The 14,943-nt window shown below is 40.8% G+C and overlaps 1 protein-coding gene across 2 annotated transcripts in view; it reads right to left on the reverse strand.

Moving 5' to 3' along the window:
* PLCE1 (phospholipase C epsilon 1) overlaps positions 1 to 3,699 on the reverse strand; it is a 196,888-nt gene extending 193,189 nt beyond the window's left edge. For both annotated transcript variants that reach the window (XM_042456837.1, XM_042456836.1), the window contains exon 1: positions 3,392 to 3,699. The gene's annotated coding sequence lies outside the window, so the exon portion shown is untranslated. The remainder of the gene's footprint in view (positions 1 to 3,391) is intronic.
* Positions 3,700 to 14,943: the final 11,244 nt, after the last annotated feature.

Raw genomic sequence — 14,943 nt, forward strand, 5'->3', positions numbered from 1 at the left:
GCTCCAGACAATGATTCCACATCTAGTTCATGTGTCAAAGAGCAGAGACTGTGTGAGAGGATCACTTCAGTTGTCCTTATAAGGACCCTGAGCAATCATCTCTAGGGTCACATTTGCACAGCAGAATTAATGCAGCTTGAGAATGCTTTAACTGCCACGGCTCAATGCTATGGGATCCTGGGATCTGTAGTTTGTTGTCACTTCGGTTATCCTTAAAGGGACTATGAGCAATCATCTAGGGCAGTGGTTCTCAACCTTCCTAATGCCACAACCCTTTAATACAGTTCCTCATGTTGTGGTGGCCCCAACCATAAAATTGTGGTATCTTGGTTCCTAAGACAATTGGAAATATGTGTTTTCTGATGGTCTTAGGTGACCATCACCTAAGGGGTTGCAACCCACAGGTTGAGAACCATTGATCTAGGGCCACATTTGCACTGCAGAATGAATGCAACTTGACAATGCTTTATCTGCCACGGCTCAATGTAATGGTATTGTGTGATTTGTAGTTTGTTGCAGCACCAGATACTTAGAGAAGACTAAATCTCATAAAATTACAAATTCCAGGATTCCATAGCACTGAACCATGGCAGTTAAAGTGGTGTCAAACTGCACTATTTCTGCAATGCAGATGCAGCCTGAGTGGCTGCCCTCTAAAAGGAGGTGGCTTTCTTTTGCTCAGTTCAAGGCACAGTGGTGGCGACTGTAATACATCTCCTTCCTGAATCATGTTACTGCCTAAGATAGAAGAGGGTTTATTCAGTGATAACACTGAGCAGAGCAGTAAAGTTCCCAGCAGATCTCTGCCCCAATTTGCTGTTGTTGTTGTTCTTGCTGTGTGCCTTCAAGTCATTTCTGACTTATGGCAATCCTAAGCCACCCTATTATGGCAAGATTTGTTCAGAGGGGGTTTCCCATTGCCATCCTCTGAAGCTGAAAGAGTGTGACTTGCCCAAGGTCAACCAATGGGTTTCCATGGCTGAGCCAGCATTTGAACCCTGGTCTCCAGAGTCATAGTGCAACGCTCAAACAACTACGCCATGCTGGCTCTCTCCCTGCTTACTAGAGAGACAGAAAACACACACCCAATGACACAACACAACAGATTTCCATCCTTCCTCAGGCTCTGCACCTGTGCAAGGTGGTGGTGGAGGCCACCTGCATTTGCTCTTCCTTAGATAAAGCAGGTTGGTGTATCAGAGTTCCTCAGCACATTCCTCCCACATTCATCCTTTGTACCTCTGTGTGCGTATATATGTATGTATACACACATACTCCTACCCATCCTATTTAAGACTGAAGCATTTTAAAGACTCAGGAACACATTGAGACTTACTTGGAAGCAAACCTGCACAAGACTGGGCCTAGCATCTAACCTTCCTTTGGTCCTCTAAAACCTCTGCATCTCTCCTTGTTTCCAACTCATCAGTTACTTGATAGCGTGAGAAAGACTACCAGTCACATGGATGGGGGGAGGTCATCTGTGGCTGCATCCACACTGCAGAAATGATGTGGTTTGATAGCGCTTTAACTGCCCTGGCTCAATGCTATTTGTAGTATGTTGTGGCCCCAGAGTGGAGCAGAGTAGGACCACAACAAACTACAATTCCCAAAATTCCCTAACATTGATCCAGGGCAGTTAAAGTAGTGTCCAACCAATTATTTCTACAGTGTGGATGCAGCCCATAACTCTTAAAATGTTTTCTTTTAAGGCTTTTCTTTCCTCCTAAAATGCACCAAGATCTAGAATGGGGAGGTCAGAGATGCTCAAAGTGGAAGACCTGACAAATCTGAGCTCTTTAACTCCCAGAAAGTCCTATCCTGGACAGTCTACAAAGGGATCTAGTAGCACCTTAGACACTCACTGGGAGAGAGAAGTTTCCTAGACTTGATCTGCCTTCCTAGGATGCATCTGAGGAAATCCATCTGAGGAAGTAGGCTGAAGTCTAGGAAAGCTCATGCATGCTCCCAACTTCTCTCTTTCATATAGACCAGTGGTCCACAAACTGTGCCCTTTAAGAGATTTTGGACTTCAACTCCCAGAGGCCGCAGTCATGTTGGCCAGTAATCTGGGATGCTGGGAGCTGCAGTCCAAAATCCCTCAAAGAACACAGTTTGGGGACTACTGATATAGAGGTATCAAGATGCTGCAAGCTCCCTTTGCATCCTACACTGCTAAGTCTTTGAATTCTCTGAACGCATCTGAGGCACTAAGCTCAAGTTTAGGAAAGCTCCTGCTTCCAACTTCTCTCTATCTCAAAGGTGAGTCTCAAAGGTGCTGCAAGATCCCTTTACAAACTGCTTTTCCAGAGTAAAACAGCTAATCTCTGAATTCTCTGAACGCATCTGAGAATCAAGGCTCCAGTTTAGGAAAGCTCCTGCTCCCAACTCCTTTCTCTCATTGAGTTTCAAATGTGCTGCAAGATGCCTTTACACCCTGCTTTTCTAGACTACTACTGCTACATCTTTGAATACTTTGAATGTATCTGTGGATGTAGGCTCCAGTCTCCAAAAACTCATGCTACATCTTCTTTCCTAGTGAGTTTCCAAGGTGCTGCAAGATCCCTTGGCACCCCAAACCTAGGCTCAAGTCTAGAAAAGCTCCTGCTCCCAAACTTCTCCCTTCCAGCCCCAGTGAGTCTCAAGAGGTGCTGCAAAAGATCCCTTGGCATCCTGCTTTTCCAGCCTAACCCTGCTACTAGGATAGCCTTTGTAATTTTATCCTGGTGGTCCCTTTCTGTTTAAGGGTTGGTGGGATTTAATTTCTAATATTTTAAATTTCTTTTTAAAAATCAATTTAATTTTTATTTCTTTTAAAAAAATCAAATTTATTTTATTTCTTAAAAATCAATTTTATTTTGTAAAAATCAATTTAATTTTATTTCTTTAAAAATCAATTTTATTTTATTTCTTTTAAAAAAACCAATGTAATTTATTTCTTAAAAATCAATTTTATTTCTTAAAAATCAATTTTATTTCTTTAAAAAAATCCATTTTATTTTATTTCTTTAAAAATCCATTTTATTTCTTTAAAAAACAATTTCATTTTATTTCTTAAAAATCAATTTTTACTTTGTAAAGTCGAAGGCATTCATTTTTTACTTTGTTCTTTAAAAATCAATTTTATTTTATTTTTCAAAAATCACTTTTATTTCTTTAAAAAAACCCAATTTTATTTTATTTCTTAAAAATCGATTTTATTTCTTTAAAAAAACCAACTTTATTTTATTTCCTTTTAAAAATAGATTTTATTTCTTTAAACAAATCAGTTTTATTTTATTTCTTTAAAAAATCATTTTCATTTTATTTCTTAAAAATAAAAACACCCCATCCACCAATTCCCCTCTTGGGAAGCAGGATCCCTCTTCCAAGGGGCTGGGGCTCCTCTTACCTCCTAGTAGCAGGAAGATCCCTAGTGTCTCCTCCGGGGGATGAGGGTCCCTGTTGTCTTGAGGGGATGAGGGGCTTTTTGTTCCTTCTCCTTCCAGCCTGGAACCTGCAACTCTGGATCCAGTTGGAGAGGGGATCGCCTTGGCTGTTGCTGGGGCTGGTGGAGCTAGTGAGCAGCAGCAGCAGCAGGAGAGGATCTGTGTGTGTTGTGTGTGTTGTGTGAGTGTGTGTGAAGTGTGATGATTTCCCTGCTGCTGCCTCACTGCATTGGAATGTCTGAGCTCAGTAGTAACCCTGCTGAGTCCAGGAGCTCCATTCAGCAAGCGATCAGAGAGAGAGAGACCTGGTAGAAGAGGAGGAGGGATTTTATTTTTCTCCCCCTCCCTTTCCCCCTAATACAAGCCTTGCCAACAAGTTTTGCACAAGGTGGCTTCTCCCACCACCACCACCCCTTTCTCTGTCCAGTGAAAAGAAAAGAAAAAGCCGGCTATCACAGTGGAAACAATGGCTCGATTCAGGATTTTGTCCTGGCCCCCCTCTTTTGGCTCTCTCTCTTCTTGCTGCCAAAGCAAAAGGCTGAGAAGCAATCGCTCCAAAGGGCCCTCGCGGGTGGGAGGTTGGGGGGCATCCCTGGGGAAGTCCCCATCCCTTGGAACTCAGCTGGACATCTTGGCAGGCAAAAAGGTTTATTGAAAGTTTCAAGAGGGGGGAGGAGTGTATGGAGAGAGAAAAATCTAGGATCTTGTCAACCTTGTAAACATCTTTGCATGCAACAGATTTGCCTCCTCCCCAACTCCACTTTCCCTTGGAAGTTTGAATGGGAGATGCATGGAGAGAGAGAAATCCAAGATCTTGTAAATCTGGTAAACAGCTTTGCATGCAACAGATTTATTTCCCCATCTCTGTTTTATTTTGAAGGGGGGTACATATAGAGAGAGAAATCCTGGATCTTGTAAATCTTGTAAACATCTTTGCATGCGAAAGATTTGCCTCCTCCATCTCCACTATCCCTTCAAAGTCTGAATGGGGGATGCATGGAGAGAGAGAAATCCAGGATCTTGTGAATCTTGTAAACAGCTTTGCATGCAACAGATTTATTCCTCCGTCCCTGTTTCACTTTGAAAGGGGGTGAATATATAGAGAGAAATTCAGGATCTTGTAAATATTGTAAACGTTTTTGCATGCAAAGATTTACCCCCCCCCCTCCATCCTTGCTTCAGTTTAAAGGTTGAGGGGAGGGGTGTGGAGAGAGAGAGATCCAGGATCTGGTAAATCTTGTAAGCATCTTTGCATGCAAAAGACTGATTCTGCCCCCCTCTATCCCTGCTTCACTTGAAAGTTTGAAGAGGGGGGTGTATGGAGAGAGAGAAATCCAGGATCTTGTAAATCTTTTTTTGGAATTGGGTTTTCTCAAGTGGATGAGAGGCCCAAGTTGGCTGCAGGAGTGAACATTTTTATTCGTTACATACCTATATATGTCTCTCAAATCACTGCAATTCTCATAGTTATAGTATGTGGAGACTCTATCCCAGTCTTGGGTTGTAAAACTTACAGTTAATTGACTACGTTCCCTTCCAATATCAGAAACACATCATCACCACCAGAATGGGTAGAAGAATGTGAACTTCTTGAAGTTCAGTTTTACTGCTTTGCCTATATGGAGTAATATGTTGGCTTATACAGTCCTTTAGATGATGTTCCTTTAGTCGGAAACCAAATAGCCGCTCTCAATACTATCAATCAGAGGATGATTATTTTATGTCTTATGAAACCATGTTATTTATGATGCACTGGGAGGAACTATAATATGTTGTACAGATGGGGGAAGTATCAAAGGCCAGCAATGCGTTGTTAGTCCTCTATGGCAAGAACATTTACAAGTTAATATAATATTTAAGTGGGGAAAAATAATGGGGAAAATCCAGCTTTTTCATAGGAAAGCACTTTAAAGTTCCATTGACTTAAAGAAGAGAAATGGAAGCACATACCTGCCTCCTCCACATAAAATAGAAGGAATTTCCATATGGACTACAAACTAGCCGGGTATTTAATGTGGCCCATTAAATAAGGAGTTGGGCTTACACAAAAGCGGAAAACAGGGTTATATTACTTTCTTGGTAAATTCATTAATGGGCTGCTGTTTTTATATTCATCAATTTGGTTGCTGATGTGACATTTTACGGCACAATCCTCTGCATGTTTGAGGCTTCCTCCCAGGTGTGCATAGCAGTCTGGCCTTCATTTCTGACATGATGGTTTGATTGGTCCATGATTCTGACTTCTTAAGCTTTTGCATACCACTGTGCTATTTCAAGTGAGGCTGCTGCTTTCCATTTCTGTACCATCGTCAGTTGGCAGCTGTCAGCAAAAGGATAGCTAGCATGCTTAAGGCAGTATGTTTGCTGTCTCTCTCCTAGCAGTTCAGCACAATTACCATACTGTAGTTTGGGACTTCACACTTATCAACCAACCAACTTTATTCAATACTGTGTTCTGTAATTATTTAAGAATCCTAATATTCTAATAGGGAAATGCTATGCTGGTTGTAGCAGGAATGTTTGTCTGTTGTGACACAAGCCCTGTAGCAAATAACAGCACGTGGTTTGTATATGTGTTTAGCAGAGTTCAGACTTAATTTGTTGTTGTGTGCCTTTAAACTCTTTCTGACTTATGGCAAGTCACCCTAAGGCACCCCTATCATGGGGTTTTCTTGGCAAGATTTATTCAGAGAGGGATTGCCTTTGCCTTCCTCTGAGGCTGAGAATTGCCTAAGGTCACCAAATGGGTTTCCATGTCTGAGCAGGGATTTGAACCCTGGTCTCCAGAGTTGTAGTCCAGTGCTCAAACCACTACACAGCTCTGGCTCTCTATTCAGACTTCATTATTAGATCATTTTTAATGCTTATGTATGAAGTTACTGTCCTTCTGTGTGTGTGCAATTACTGTACCATTTGTTTTCACTGGAAGGATCAAGAGCCACAGTGGATCATAACTAACAGGCCTAAAATAAACTACAGTTAGCTACATGATCACCATTTTAAAATAGTTTAAGAAAGAGAAAGAGAGGAAAACCGACTGAGAGAGAGAAGGCGAAAGACCCCAGAACATATTGCAAGTTGGAGTCAAAGAAGAGTCTGGCAATCCAAATACATCTAAAGTAAGTTCTTAATAAGTTCTAAGTATCATTTGAAGGCAGTAGTTGAATTAAGTTAAATTCTGTTCATTTCTGTTTTACATTTCCTGTCAGTCTTCCCTCATGGAGTTTAAGCTGACACGCACAGGGTTCTTCCCCAAGGTTTATGAAATCCCAGCCTATCTAGCAAGGATGCTGTTTCATTTGCCTTCAGACCATATCCTAGGACCAAATTTCCTCTTTCAGTAATACAAGACAGAATGCACAATGTGAAATGCAGTGGGATTAGGTCTGGAGAACATGTATTTTTAAACAGTCCTGTAGCAGCAAAATATGATGTAGCCACAGTATTCTCTGGCCCCTTTGCACACCACCTCCCCCCCCCCCCAATGCTATTGAGCGAGTGAAGAGTCTCCTTCCTTGCTGTAGCAGGCAAGAGGAGATGGGGAGTGAATGAACAGGGAGTGGGGGTGAAATGGGATGTGGCATCTTTTCTTTATGCCAAAAAACATTAAGAGCATGTTATCATTACATTCACTCACTCCATAAAAATGTGGGACTAGCATGGTGTAGTGGTTTGAGTGCTGGAATACAACTCTGGAGACTAGGGTCCAGTTCCCAGCTCAGTGATGAAATCCACTGCGTGATCTTGGACAAGTCATATGCCCTCAGCCTCAATGGAAGGCAATGGCAAACTTCCACTGAACAAATCCTGCCAAGAAAACCCTATGATAGGTTCATTTTAGGGTCACCATAATTTGGAGGCCTACCATGTTTTAGTGATGGACTAGGACTCCAGGAGACCAGGGTTTACATCCACACTCAGCCGTGGAAACCTACCGGGTAACCTTGGGCAAGTTTTAAGTCTAAGAGGAAAGTGATGATAAATCCCCCCTGAACAAATCTCACAAAGATCCTTCCTTTAAGCATATCTCATAAAGAAACCCTGTGGCAGGTTCACCTAAGTGTTGCTATAAATTGGGATATGACTTGAAAGTATAAAATAAGTCTCTTCGCTTTTGACAGAGTTCATATGATCAGAAGAACCTAGTCACCCTGTATGAAAGGAGAAGAAAACCTGTTGAGTTTAATCCAGCCTAAGTTTCCTGAATTTAGGTCCTATTTAAGCAGCTGCAAACTTCAGGGGAAGCCCCGTTGTCCATTCTATGGCCCCAGTATTTCTATTTAACTGTGAAACATACTGGCTTTCTCTGTGATTATGCTCATCCCGCTAATGAGCTCCCTTCTACAATACAGTGTGGACCTCAATATTGATGTGTGCTGGAAATGTATCATGTATGTTTGCTTCCGCCAAGCCATGAGGTGTTTTAAATTCCTTGTATTACAGTGTTTTTATTGGGCTGTTTCATCATTGTATGGTGGTGTTGTAAACTGATTCGAATTTTGTGTGAATGAACATTTTACAGTGGGTTGGGGTTTGGTTCCAGGACCCCTGTGGATATCAAAATTTGTGAATGCTGAGGTCCCGTTAAATACAATGGGGTAGTAAAATGTTGTACCCTATATAAAAGGGTAAAATCAAGTTTTTGGAACTTATATTTGTTTTGAATATTTTCAAGCAGGAGATGGTTGAATCCATGGATAAAGAATCCGTGGATACAGAGGGCTGACTGTATAGAAACATTACTCATGGAGGAGACAGTGATGACACTGATTTCACTGGGAACTAGTTGCAGTTAGATTCATCTGCATGCAATCTATTGTCTGCTCTTCATTGTCTTATCCAATTGGGTGTAGCTCTCCAAAGACTCAGCAGGGGCTTTTCCTTACCATCTGTTATCTGTGTGGCTGGGGTCTGAATTTGTGACTAACTGCATGCAAAGCATGAACAATAGGCCGTTCTTAATTATGCACACCATCTAACTATACTGAAATATGACACCATTATTTAGTTATTAAATCCAATAGTATTGGTAAGTAACATTGTTTTCCATATAGCTGGAAATTAATTATTTTCCCAAATTGCAGGGGGAAATAGTTCTGTGAAAGATGAAAGCTTGCCATTTGGTCCAACAGAAGAAAGCAGTTATATATTCTATACTTCTTATTTTGTACAAGTATAATCTAAAAGCTTTTTAAGGCTAAGGGAAAGCTAAAAGCTAATAGATTAGGTTCTAGCTTTATGCCTAGTCTTAAAAAAAAAAGTGGGGAGTAATGATATTTCCATTCTCCAGAGCTGTTCCCAGAATTTCAAACCATGATTAAACTTCTGTCTAGTAAAAATTTGATAAATACTGTGTAGGAAAAGCATCCACTGCTTGGAGTCTTTGCAAATCCCATACTTCTGGCAAAAGGAGATCTGTTCCTTCACCAGGCACAAATGCTCCTTTTGTCCAATATGCAAACTGGCTCTGTTCCAACCTTGTCAATCTGTTTTAAGAAAAGGCCTGTGAAGCTTAGGGGCAAAATGCAAAAACTCGCTAGCAGACATGTGGCATTTTGCATTTCATTGGGGCTATGTATGAATAATACTTTTAAAATTATTTGGAGCTAGGAAAGATAGTTGCACACACCCAGTGGTATAATTCTATTAGTCACTTTACTAATCATATTAGGCAGTATGTTAATGTTATTTTTCCATGGTGAACTTTTCCAAATAAAATGTATTGGTAGAAATGCTGCTTTGAAGCTCCGAGTCCATCTTTGTGGATGTTATCCTCATTTTCAAGCAATTTATTATACTATTTATTGTTGTTGTTGTTGTTGTTGTTGTTGTTGTTGTGTACAGTGGGCCTTTCCCATATGCAGGGGATCCATTCCGGGCCACCACCTCCTGCGTAAAGGAAAAAAATGTATGCCCAAGCCCCATTTAAAACAATGGCTACATGGTCCTGCATGCGCCATGGGCATGCGCACCATTATTGCTTCTGGGGCTTGCCTTCCATGTAAGGTTAAAGCCGCGTATGGCACACCTGCATATGGTGCAGGCGTGCTGTACATTCCAGCTGTTTCCAATTTATGACGACCCTAAGGTGAACCTATTATGGGGTTTTCTTGGCAAGATTTGTTCAGAGGAGGTTTGCCATTGTCTTCTCCTTAGATTGAGAGCATGTGATTTGTCCAAGATCACCCAATGGGTTTCATATTTATTACTATACTGTAATACAATTGAGAGCCAGTGTGGTGTAATGGTTTGAACTATGACTCTCTCACAACCAGAGTTTGAATCCTAGTTTGGGTAAGTCACACACTCTCAGCCTCAGAAAACCCAACAAAAGAGTCACTGTAAGTTGGAAACAACTTGAAAGCACACAGCAGCAGCAATAATAGCACCAGAAATATCATTATCTGCCAACCCAGCAAATACACCAGTGGTGCAGTGGTTAAATGCCTGTACTGCAGCCACTCACTTGCAAACCACCTCAGTTCAATACCAGTTAGGGGCTCAAGCCTGGCATCCTTCCGAGGTCTCTAAAATGAGTACCCAGCTTGTTGGGGGCAATTAGTTTACACATTGTAAACCACTTAGGGAGTGCTTAAGTAGGGAGTGCTTAAGTGCACTGATAAGCGTTATAAACCAAGTGGGAATGCCCCCATAGAAATGTTATTGCTATTGCTACACTCTTTTTCTATTACCTGGAAGTGTGAGTTATGAAGTTGCATTAAGATACAGTCTTGAAATAATTTAGTGAGACTTTATGTTATGTGATGCTTTCCCTTTTTCCTCAGAAGTATGTACTTCAGCAACTAAAATTGCAAATTAATTAATTAATTTTATTTATTTATTTATTGAATTTGTATCTTACCTTTCTCCAAAATTCAAGTTGACAAATTAAACCCAAACTCAGTTTCCAGTTAACAGTCACAAAATAACACACATGCAAGAAGTTGCAGAAACCATGCAGAAAAAGCATGTTCTAGAACAAACAGATGTCTCTGACCACTTAATGGAGCATCACTGTATATTAACTGTACATCACAATGCCAAAATTGAGTTATGGCACAAACCCCTTTGGAACCATAGCCCAGAGGTCCAGGAGCGGATGGATTGGAGTCCAGAGATATGGAGTGTAACATGTGAAAGTAGATTTTCTACTATTGGATCTACCTCAAGCATTTCTCTAGGAGTCGGCAGGGTTCTCACATATGCAAGGAGATCATGTTCATTTTCTGGTTCAGAAGAAATTTAATCTGCTATAAACTCTTTAGTACTGACAGACACCACTGTTCCTGTCTAATCCTGTCCATTTACTCAAACCTTGCTAGGAAACGCTGTTCTGTGCCCTGCCTTTATCAAAGGCATTGTTGAATGGGACACAGGAGAAGAGGGACTTCTCTGTCATGCTACTTTTATTTTGGTAGGCTTATCTACCTATTTATTTATTTATTGCGCTTATGGCCCACTTTTCTCCCGAAATGGGATCCAAGGCAGCTTATAACAGTTTTTTTAAAAATTGATTACAAAAGAGAATTAATAGGCTTACTGGTTAAGATGCCAATTCTGAAGATCATAATGTTGGCAGGTTGGCAGTTTGAGGTCCAAGTGCCATGTGATGGGGTGAGTTCCTGCCCTAAGTTCCAGCTTCCGCAAACCTAGTAGTTCGAAAGTATGCAAATGCAAGTAGATAAATAGATACCAGTTTGGTGGGAAGGTAATAACATTCAATGCAGTTGTGCTGGCCAAATGACCACCAGAGTCATCTTTGGACAACGCTGGCTCTTCGGTTTAGTAATCGAGATAAACACCGCTCCCTACAGTCAGTTACGACTAAACGTTCAAGTCAAGGGGAAACTTTTACCTTTACCTATTATTAAAAACATGGTTTTAAAAGTTATAAACTTTTAAAACATATTTACAATATAGTTTCATTAAAAGTTTAAAAAATTAAAAATTACAGCATACAACATTACACGCACACATGACAATTTCATAATTAAAATTAAGAAAGCCTGCCTAAATGAGAATATCTTCATCTGCCAACAGAAAAACAGGAGGGAGGGAGCAAACTGGATATGCTGTGGAAAGGAGTTCACAGCCTGAGAACAACCCTAACCCTAAAAAAAATATTCACCTATCAGCACTAGACCTATTTCTAAGTGAAATTTATTGTCTTCGACGGTGCTGGTGTTTCCATTTTTCAATGTCTTTCAACCCTAGCCCTAACACTAACCCTAAAGATAACCCTAACCCTAACTCTAATCCTAACTTTAACCCTAGCCCTAAACATAAACCCTAACCCTAATCTTAGCCCTAACCATAACCCTAAACCTAGCACTAACCATAATCCTAATCTTAAACCCTAACCATATTCCTAACCTGAACCATGAAGCCTAACCCTAACTGTAACCCCTAGCCCTAGCCCTAACCCTGAACCTAACACTACAAAAACATTTTTACCTATCAGCGCAAGACTTATTTCTTAGTGAAATTGATTGTCTTCAACAGTGCTGGTGTTTCCATTTTTGGAGGTCTTTCAACCCTAACCCTAACTCTAAGTCTAGCCCTAGCCCTAGCCCTAGCCCTGAACCTGACCCAAGCCCTAACCCTAACCCTAACGTATAGGGTGCATGCTTCATTTTTACACTGTTAGAGCCAGAGTTGGAAATCCAATCACACGAGAAGCAATTTCAATTTGAAACACACCCACCACAAGCCAAACATTTACACCTATCAGAACAAGACCTATTTCTTAGTGAAAATGATTCTCTTCAACGGTGCTGGTGTTTCCATTTTCGGATGTCTTTCAACGCTAACCCTAAACATTAAACCTAACCCTAACCCTAGCCCCAACCATAAAGCCTAACCCTAACCCTAATCTTAGCCCTAACCATAACTCTAAACCTAGCACTAACCATAACCCTAATCTTAAACCCTAACCCTAACCATATTCCTAACCCAAACCCTAACCATGAAACCTAACCCTAACTCTAGCCCTAACCCTAACCCTAACCCTGAACCTAACTCTAATTTTTTTTTTTACCTATCAGCGCAAAACCTGTTTCTTTGTGAAACCCCTTGTTATGCTCTTGTGTGTGATAACCAATAGCAAATGTGCTTGCTTTTGTGGGATGCCAGCACTTTAACCATTTTTGGGATGGATGCACATAGGTCCACATGTGGAAAAGTCCAGTGTGATGTGGCAGTTGGAAAACCCAGTGCAATTCTAAGTTGCATTGGTAGAAGTATAGTGAAAGGTCTGGAAACCATTCCCTATGAGGAGTGGTTTAGAGAGCTCAATATGTTTAGCCAGGGGAAAAGAAGGTTAAGGGGTGACATGATAGCCATGTTTAAATATTTGACAAGATGTCATATGGAAAGAGGAGCAAGCTTGTTTTCTGCTGCTCCAGAGAATAGAACCCAGAGGAATGGATTCAAGTTACAGGAAAAGATTCCAACTCAACATTAGGAAAAACAATGGAATATGCTACCTCAGAGTGTGGTTGGAGGATTGAGTCTGGATGCCTGCTGAAGATGCTTGACTCCAGCACATACTCAAAATGGTAACTCATGTCTCCTCTGATTCTTTCTCTGTCTCAGCAGCATGTGAGCAACAGAAGCTAGTAGAGGAGCTGCTGCTGCCACTGACAACCTCTCCTCCTTTTCTGGCAGGAAAGGTATAGGCAGAGTGGGATGTGTTTGCAAACACATGTTTGCAAAGGGTTAAGGTGCAGCAGCAGGGAGTTGTTGGGTGTTTCTTTTTGTTGCTCTTGGAGCATTGCTGATCTCACTGTGGGTTGGAAAGAGAGCACAAAAATACTAAAACCAAGCCATCAAGTCATGGGATTGCATCTAAGCCTAGCTTCAGGGCACTATGAGCTGGCATCCAGGGAGAGAGGGTAAAAAGGATTGAGGTAACCTGGGAGATGTGTAGTGACACCTTTGCTGGAAAAAGCATAATGTGTGAATAGTGGTAATAAGCGTAAGGGAAGCAAGTATTCCCAAGTGATAATAAAAGCACTTTGAAATGCACATGTGATTTCAGCCTGGGCTTACCAAATGCCTCCTGGACATTCACAGTAGGAAAAACAGAATAATCTCAGGCTGTTGTTCCAAGCCTGGCATCTGGCAAGTTTGCATAGAACTGTGGAACACATTCTCCAGAATATATTAAACAGGTCACACAAGAAAATATTTGTATGGCTATTAACATAGTGTTTTCTGAGGCAGGAATGTAAATGAATGATTTCAGGTGTTATTATTTTTTCATGATGCAATATAGAAATGAGAAGGTGCAAGGCAACCGTAGCTATATTATCTCATTGACAAGTGATGATTTAATCCTTTGCTTTTCTCATTAAAACTGCTGAACTGAACTGGCTTCCAAAGTGTATTATAACAGTTTTATTACAACTTAGCCAGAATAAAATTGAAGGCTGCCTTTGTTAGGCTCTAGTCCTGTACCTAGTAACCTGATAGTACATCTCACTGAGCTCAGTGAAGTTTATTTCTGAGGAAAGAAATGTGTAGTTAGGGATGTAATACTACCACTTTATTCTGCTGTGGTCAGACCTCACTTGGAATATTGTGTCCAGTTCTGGGCACCACAATTCAAGAGGGATGTAGACAAGCTAGAGTGTGTCCAGAGGAGGATGACCAAAATGGTTAAAGGTCTGGAAACCATGCCCTGTGGTGAGAGGCTTAGGGAGCCGGGTATGTTTAGTCTGGAGAAGAGAAGGTTATGAGGTGATATGATAGCCCTGTTTAAATATTTGAAAGGATGTCATTTGGAAGAAGGAACAAGCTTGTTTTCCAGAGCTCCAGGGAATAGAACCCAGAGGAATAGATCCAAACTACAGGAAAAGAGATTCCACCTCAACATTAGGAAGAAGGTCCTTACAGTAAGAGCTATTTAACCGTGGAACACATTCCCTTAGAATGTGTGTGTGTGTGTGTGTTGTGGGCATTTGGGTCAGTGCAGTGCAGTAGGGAACTGCTATACTTAATGTAGATCCCAATATATTACTGCTTTTCTCAAGTCCAGGCCAGCTGATTAGGTGTTTTGAATGCAAGAATACTAGTACAGCTTTCCATAAAGTCTGCCAACCAATAACTGCATAAGAGGAAAAAAAAGTTGGCCAGCTATACTATATTTGACTTGTACGAGAAAAAGAAAAACACCACATATGCTGTACAGTCATTAGGGATTACATTCTTTTTTTAAAAAATCTTATTTTGTTATATTAATACAAATATGATCTGAGGTAGGCTACATAAATTTACTTTTTAAAATTAATTTTCTGTTCTTAGTAGGAAATTACTGCATATACTCATGTTTAAGTCTAGAAATTTTAGTCAAAAAATAGACCCAAAAAAACCTGAGCTGACTTATCCATGGGTCAATGTAAGTACTGCTCTTTAACTCTTATTTTAAAAAGGAACCATCCCTTGGTGAAAGGCAAGAGTGTAATCTGTCCTGGAAGCACTGACCCTACCTCCCCTCCACACTCTCTAATCCATG

Source organism: Sceloporus undulatus, chromosome 3, assembly GCF_019175285.1.
Source record: "Sceloporus undulatus isolate JIND9_A2432 ecotype Alabama chromosome 3, SceUnd_v1.1, whole genome shotgun sequence".
NCBI classification, from domain to species: domain Eukaryota; kingdom Metazoa; phylum Chordata; class Lepidosauria; order Squamata; family Phrynosomatidae; genus Sceloporus; species Sceloporus undulatus.